The sequence below is a fragment of the Pseudophryne corroboree genome, chromosome 6 (genome assembly GCF_028390025.1).
Source record: "Pseudophryne corroboree isolate aPseCor3 chromosome 6, aPseCor3.hap2, whole genome shotgun sequence".
NCBI classification, from domain to species: domain Eukaryota; kingdom Metazoa; phylum Chordata; class Amphibia; order Anura; family Myobatrachidae; genus Pseudophryne; species Pseudophryne corroboree.
The window spans coordinates 604301935-604308947 of record NC_086449.1 but is presented as its reverse complement, the minus strand read 5'-3'; the positions used below and the strand labels follow the sequence as shown (position 1 = coordinate 604308947).

Sequence of the window (7013 nt, the reverse complement as noted above, 5' to 3'; positions counted from 1 at the left end):
GGTGTACGTAGAGAAATAACCCCATTGGACAGTGGACTCCCATCTAAGCCATGCATGGTGACAAACCTACCCAAAGGTAACTGAGGAATGCCTAAGGCCTTAGCCCAAGTTAAATCCATAAAGTTTCCTGCAGCTCCACTGTCAACAAAAGCCGACACCGAAGAACTGAGGCTGCCAAAGGAAACTTTAACTGGGACTAAAAGGGAGTTATTCGAGGAGATAAGCTGCAGACCTAGGTGAACCCCCTCACAATTCACCTGGTCAAAGCGTTTCCCGACTTGTTCGGACAATTACGAGAAAAATGTCCCTTACCCCCACAGTACAGGCAAAGACCAGAATTTTGCCTTCTGGCTCTTTCTTCAGGAGACAGCCGGGAGAGACCCATCTGCATGGGCTCCTCTACGTCCTCAGGAATGGAATATACACACGGACTTGACCTTACAGGTGCTCCTTTTTCAGCCCTCCGCTCTCTGAGACGACGATCTATCTTAATAGAAAGCTCCATGAGTTTATCGAGAGTCTCAGGAGCGGGGTACTGAAGGAGACTGTCTTTTATAGACTCTGATAAGCCGAGGAGAAACTGACTGCGCAGGGCTGGGTCATTCTAGCCACAGTCGTTCGACCAACGACGAAACTCCGTACAATAAACCTCCGCAGGATTTCTACCCTGTCTGAGAGCGCGCAACTGACTTTCAGCGGACGCCTCTCTATCAGGGTCATCATACAAGAGCCCTAAAGACCCAAAAAAAGCATCCACTGACAACAATGCCGGATCCTCTGCTTTTAAACCAAATGCCCAGGTCTGAGGATCCCCCTGGAGCAAAGAAATAATAATCCCGACCCGCTGAGATTCAGTACCCGAGGAAATCGGTCTTAAACGGAAATAAAGTTTACAGGATTCTTTAAAATTAAAAAACTCTTTCCTATCACCAGAAAAACGGTCAGGCAAATGCATCTTTGGTTCAGGAACTACCTTCGGGGAAGCTCGCAAAAGATCTTCCTGCGACTTCACCCGAAGAGAAAGATCCTGAACCATCTGAGTAAGTTCTTGAATCTGGCTGACTAAGAGCTGACCAGGATTTGGCCCTAAACCTGTAGGATTCATGAGGCCGATAAACTCTCATAAAACTGAATAAGAAAAAATTAAACCCTGTTTAATTTTAAGTTTTGGTATGGCCGGTAATAATGTTATGATTCCAGCACTCCTGGCCAGAGGAGATCTTATGACAATGACCGGAGCACTGGAATGGAATGCTGGGAACGGGAGCAGGAAAGAATAATAGCCCCTGGCACCCTAACTCTGTTGTCTCACCCGTGCTATCGGAAATCCCTTGCGAGACTATGGTTTCTTGAGCCCTTGGCAGCCGCGTTTGAAGGGCGGATTATGTCTGCCCAACTCCGATGCCCCCCGGTCTTAATGAGAGACAAAGGGAAATCCGAGGCAGGATGATAACAAGAGGACCTCTAGCTAACAACAGGCCAGGGGCTACGAGCTAACTAAAAAAACCTAAAGTATGTGCGGAAAAACCGCCAGGGAAAAGGACAACCAAAATCCACTTGTCCAATACTCCTACCCGGCACCGCCGGATACCAGAGTGGACCTGTGGAAGCGGAACCCTCCGCAAAATGCTCCAAACACAAATAATAAAGGGTAAAGCGGCCGAGCCGCTACACACGGCAGAGCCGCGACTCACGAACACCACTGGATGTTAAACGGTGATCGGTCAGGACTCCAGGGACGAGATGATAACTCCAGAGTACAGGACTTCAGAGGACTGGAACGACCGGATACAGCAAGACTGGAAACAGACTCTCAGCAAACAAAGACAGCATGCAGGAAGCTATTACCGGCGTCTGTGAGAAGCCCTGAGAGTGTATTTAAACAGGAGTCCTCCAATCAGCTGCTGACAGAGCTGATTAGAATGAATGCCATGCAGCTGCCTTGCTGCACGGCCAGAGATCAGGTGCACCTATTAATTAAACACGACCCAGCAACGGGGAACGCGGTCCGCCAGTGGCGTCCCCGTTGCTAGGGTCCGTGCGGCTCAGCGCGCCCGGCGTCTAGCATTGCTAGGGAGCCGGCGGCTGTACGCGCACGGCGTCCCTAGTTGCTAGGCGCCGGGCCGCGCAGACGAGCGGACCCCGGCGCCTAACACTATGAATCTTAGGGTGTTATCTGGCTTGATGTCCTCCTTTTTCCCAAAAATTTAACTCTCCCTCTTAATTACTGTGGTTTCTGAGTATGCTCGTTTAAGTGAGCGTTTGCATTAACCTCTGGCTAAGAGGCGACGGGTAAGTTCTCTGCTCTTGATTTTGAAGACATGATTTTCCGAGCAGTTACGTCTCAGCCTGAGGTACTCCCCTTTGGGGAAATTTTCAATGGTTGGGGGAAAGTGTGAGCTGGTTTGGAAGAGGAGACTATTGGTTGCAGTCTCCTTGCGATATAATTCAGTTTCCAGAAAACCTGTGTCGAATTTGTAAATATTGAGATTGAGAAAGGGGACCGTCTATGAGCTGATGGTGTGGGTCAATGTGATATTGAGATCGTTGGTGTTGAGGAGTTTGATAAAGCCGATAAGGAGACCTCTTTCTCCGTTCCAAATAATGAATATGTCATCAATATACCTTAGCCACAATGTCACATGTGTAGTGTATTTCTCATTGGTAGTATTAAAAACATAGAGGTGCTCCCACCACCCCAAAAAAAGGTTCGCATAAGTGGGTGCTCAAGCAGCAACCATTGCTGTTCCCCTTACTTGCAAAAAGAATTGATCTGTTTTTGGAGAGAACAAAATGAAGTAATTTAGGAGAAATCTGAAAAGTCCTTTTCTCCTCCTTGGTCCAGATAGTATTTAACTGCTGAGAGACCATGGTGATGATTAATACTTGTGTAAAGCGCCTCCACATCTAGAGTCACTAGGAGAAAATCATTCTCAAAGTTTATATCAGGATTTTACGTAATAAATCCGAAGTATCTTGAAAGTAGGAGGGTAAATCCAGAACAATTTCACGTAGGTGTAGGTCCAGAAATCGGCTGGGTTGCTCCAGGAGCCCACCATTACCTGACATAATTGGTCTGCCAGGAGGCTGATGGGCATTTTTATGAATCTTTGGCAAAAGATAGATAGTTGGTGTTTTTGGATTCTGGACAGTAAGGTATTGTAGTTCTTGCGTTGTGATAGTGCCTGGGGTAGCAGCCTCTTGTAGTAAGATGTTATAGGCATTCAGGAATCTGGGGGTGGGATCACTGAGAAGTTTCTTATAACATGAAAGATTGTGTAATTGTCGGTGTGCTTCGGTAATGTACATTTCACGAGGCCAGAGTACAATATTGCCCCCTTTGTTGGATGGTTTTATGATTATATCATGCCAGGTTCCCATTTCTTGTAAAGCTTTTCTTTCTTTGAATTTGAGATTTTTAGAAGAGTGGTGGAGGCCATTTCTGGTTTGAACATAGATATCGTCAAATTCTTTGGACACCCTGTTCAGGAAGACCCTTACCTCTTGACTGATGTTGTCTGGTGGAAAAAGGAAGATTTGGGTTTGCATCTCGGTCTGTTGGTGTTAGTTCTATCCATATTGGATTCCATTTGAAGTTCTTCTAATTCCTGAATGGCATGAAGGTCATCAGTGGTCAGTTCTGAAATGCACGGATTTTCCATCTGTCTATGTTGTTGCCTAGCAAAACATTTTTTGAGAAGAAGCTTCCTCCCAAAGAGCCTCAGATCCTTTTCCCAGGAAAATCTATTAAAGGATCTGGATAGTGAAAAGGAAAGTCCTTTTGCAAGTACTTCCATATGATCGGTGGAAAGAGACCTGTCAGATAAATTGATGACCTGTAATTTAGAAGGGTTATTAAGGTCTACCGCACAGTCTTCCTCTGCCGAGCTGGATATCAAGCGGTCCTTTGTAAGTAACAATCTGGATTGCGTCTGTCGTTTCTTCTTTCCACCTCTCCTGGTTTTCCTTGATTTCTGATGCGGCCTCTTGGCTTCGAGCCTTGGCCTAAAAAACGTGGGGTAAAATCCTCAACTTCTGACTGATTGTATGGAGTAATTTCAAAAGTTTCACTGGCCGAATCTCCACTGTTGGAGGACTCAAATTCCGAGAAGGTTGGGTTTTCCCTCTGTCTCCTATTCCTGTTGGGTAGTGTGGGATTCCACCTAAAGATGTCACCTCGTGCAAAATCGTGTTTATCCCTGATGAATTTGTTTCGTTTGCGGTCCACTATTGTCTGTTCATACTGAACAATTTCTTTTTTATGTTTTTCAAACACTGTCTGGAAGGATAGATCCCTTTCCCAAGTCTCCAGATTTTTGCCGAGTTCATCTATTTCTTTGTCGACCTGGTCTTAAAGTAAAGTGTCATGTTTCACCAGGAGATGTAGTAACTCATGAGAGCACCTGAGGAGTGCTGCCTCCCATTCGGTCTTCAAGTTTTCAGTGGCAAGTGGAAATGAAGGAAATACTTTGGGTCTCAGACCCCGAGGTACAATCTTGTGTTTGATGTAATTTTCTAAAGTCGTGACATCCCAAGATAGGCGTGTCCTCCTTTGTAGGCTTTTTTGTAGTCTAGAGAAGGTGGTCCTCCAATCTGCGTTGGAAGGGGATTGTTCATAGGCCTCAGAGAAGGGATCCCCCAAATTCTCCAAGTTTTGATGTTTCAGTAGCTCCGTCTTAAGAGAAAATGTCGTCATATCAGATGACGAGTTACAATGAGGTAATGTTTTGAGTAGGAAATAACCTGAAATCTGCTAGGAAACTGCTAAAAGGATCTGTGGGTAAAAAGGAGAAATAAGGTAGGTAGATAGATATGAAGAGAGAGTAGGGACCGTGCCAGCAATCAGAGACTGTCTTTAAAACAGTGAGGTTACTTATGACAAAACATAGGGCAATCGGGCACAGGTCACAAAATGTAATAAAGTGTATTAACGGAAAAAAACAAAATCGGACAATTAATTACCCTTAGTAACGGGAGTGAGAAAATATCTGTGATTTTCTCCTATATGCTGTCCTCGTTGGTGGTGCGCCCAGAGCCAGAAAGTACATAGACTAACAAGGGAGAAAAAGAAGGCCCTTGTGTGGGCGCACTCTTTACAGGAAAGAAGTTCCTATAATGTAAATCTACTATCATACCACGCTGCCATCGCCCGATCTCGTCCGATCTTGGAAGCTAAATAGCGTTGGGCCGGGTTAGTACCAGGAAAGGAGACTGCCTGTGAATACCTGGTGTTGTAGAGTGGGAATTTGCTTCCTCTTTGTGTGAGGAGAACACGCCAACAGCAGTATCACCACTATTTCTTTCCCATATCTCCTCATTTAATCAGTGAATGCTCAGTGCAGTTCAATGTTTTTTCCATTTACAATTATGGTATTTGTCGAACGATTCAGGTGCTAGAGTCTGGTGACCAATTAACAGCTATATATCCACTTAACACAAGTGATCATAGTTGGATATCTACATATTAATGCTTTGACCACTCCTCGGTACTATTAATACAGCAATCTGTACTGGTCAGGGGAAATGGTGGTATGACTATTCTGTGTTTACAACCTTTACAATCACTCTTTGGAATAAAGAGACCAGAATATTTTAACATTTTTTTCTAATTCTTTATTTCTTCATGGATCATTTAGATGGGTAAATTGTGCTTATATTATTACCAATAAAAGTTATGTTGTAAACATTCTCTGATTTACATTATAGGAACTTCTTTCCTGTAAAGAGTGCGCCCACACAAGAGCCTTCTTTTTCTCCCTTGTTAGTCCATCATCCTCTTCTACCAGTGACCCCTCCCGCAACTCCTCCACCGTTCTGTCTAAACTTCGCTCGAGACTGTGAATCTCCCTAAGTCGCGTAATGGTTTGCTCTAGATCAGTTACCTGGGCTTCCAGGGCAACCATTCACACACACCTCGTGCAGATGTAATCACACTGGGCCAGTAGCTCCAGGTGTGCATACATCTTGCACGATATGCACTGAGTGAGGTTCCCAATCACAGCCCCCCCATATTGTTTGTAAGGTCTAACTCCCTGTTACTCTTAAAGAAAAAGAAGCAAAAAAGAAAAAATAGAGGACAAACAATCTGAGCAAACACTCACTTATACAATAATTAAGCTGGCTTATACTTATCTATCTTTGTGTGGTCCTTGGTCTTTCGCTATTATGCAGCCGTAGTCCCCGCTACCTCCAGTGGCAGCAGCTGTAATGGCAGTAGTCTCCGTTCTCCTCCATCTGTCCTCTCCTCTGATGACTGCAGCAGCCGACTTCCTCGTCCCCTTGTGCAGCTCAGTAGAGGGTTCTGACCCCACAGTTGGGTGGTGAAGAAAACAATATGCAGCAGCATCCCTGGAGATTCCTATAACACACACAAAAAGTGCACACACAAACAAATCCAAAATACCAAAACAAAATACCAAAACAAACAGGCACCCTACACACCTGAAAACTCTGCCCCACTCACACAATCCAAACTCAGCCCCGAGCTCACAAACTAGTCCCAACCCCACACACACACAGTAATCGCAGCCCCTCAGTCACACACTTTTTTATTTATATATATATATATATTTAACAATGAGAGCGGCAACAGAAGCTGTTTCACTTGCTGCACCGACCCCCTCTCTATCTCCGCTCTTACCAGCTGCTCACACCAGCTGCTCCTCCGGCCGATCTGGCAGCCCCCTGCTCACAGCAGCACCACCGGTCGGGCACCCCCTGCTCCCGGCAGCACCACCGATCCGGCACCCCCCGCTCACGGCAGCACCACTCACTCACTCCTCACACGCGCGCTCTCTCTAGCCTGACCCGGCTGTCACTTCCGGATCTGGTTCACGAGTCCTCCGTCCTCCATCTCCACTGCACACCATTGATGGCATAATGATCCATAGTACTAATCTAATATAGTCCAACTGACTATCAGATCAGTCAGCTGGTCCAGCTTACCTTGTTCTACATTTAATATCAATATTCTATCTATGTGGTTATACAGTATAGTCCAGTTTTGTTTGAGA

The 7013-nt window shown here is 45.4% G+C and overlaps 1 pseudogene; it reads left to right on the top strand.

Moving 5' to 3' along the window:
* The first annotated feature begins 5121 nt into the window (after positions 1-5121).
* LOC134938387 (5S ribosomal RNA) lies at positions 5122-5240 on the top strand (annotated as a pseudogene).
* Positions 5241-7013: the final 1773 nt, after the last annotated feature.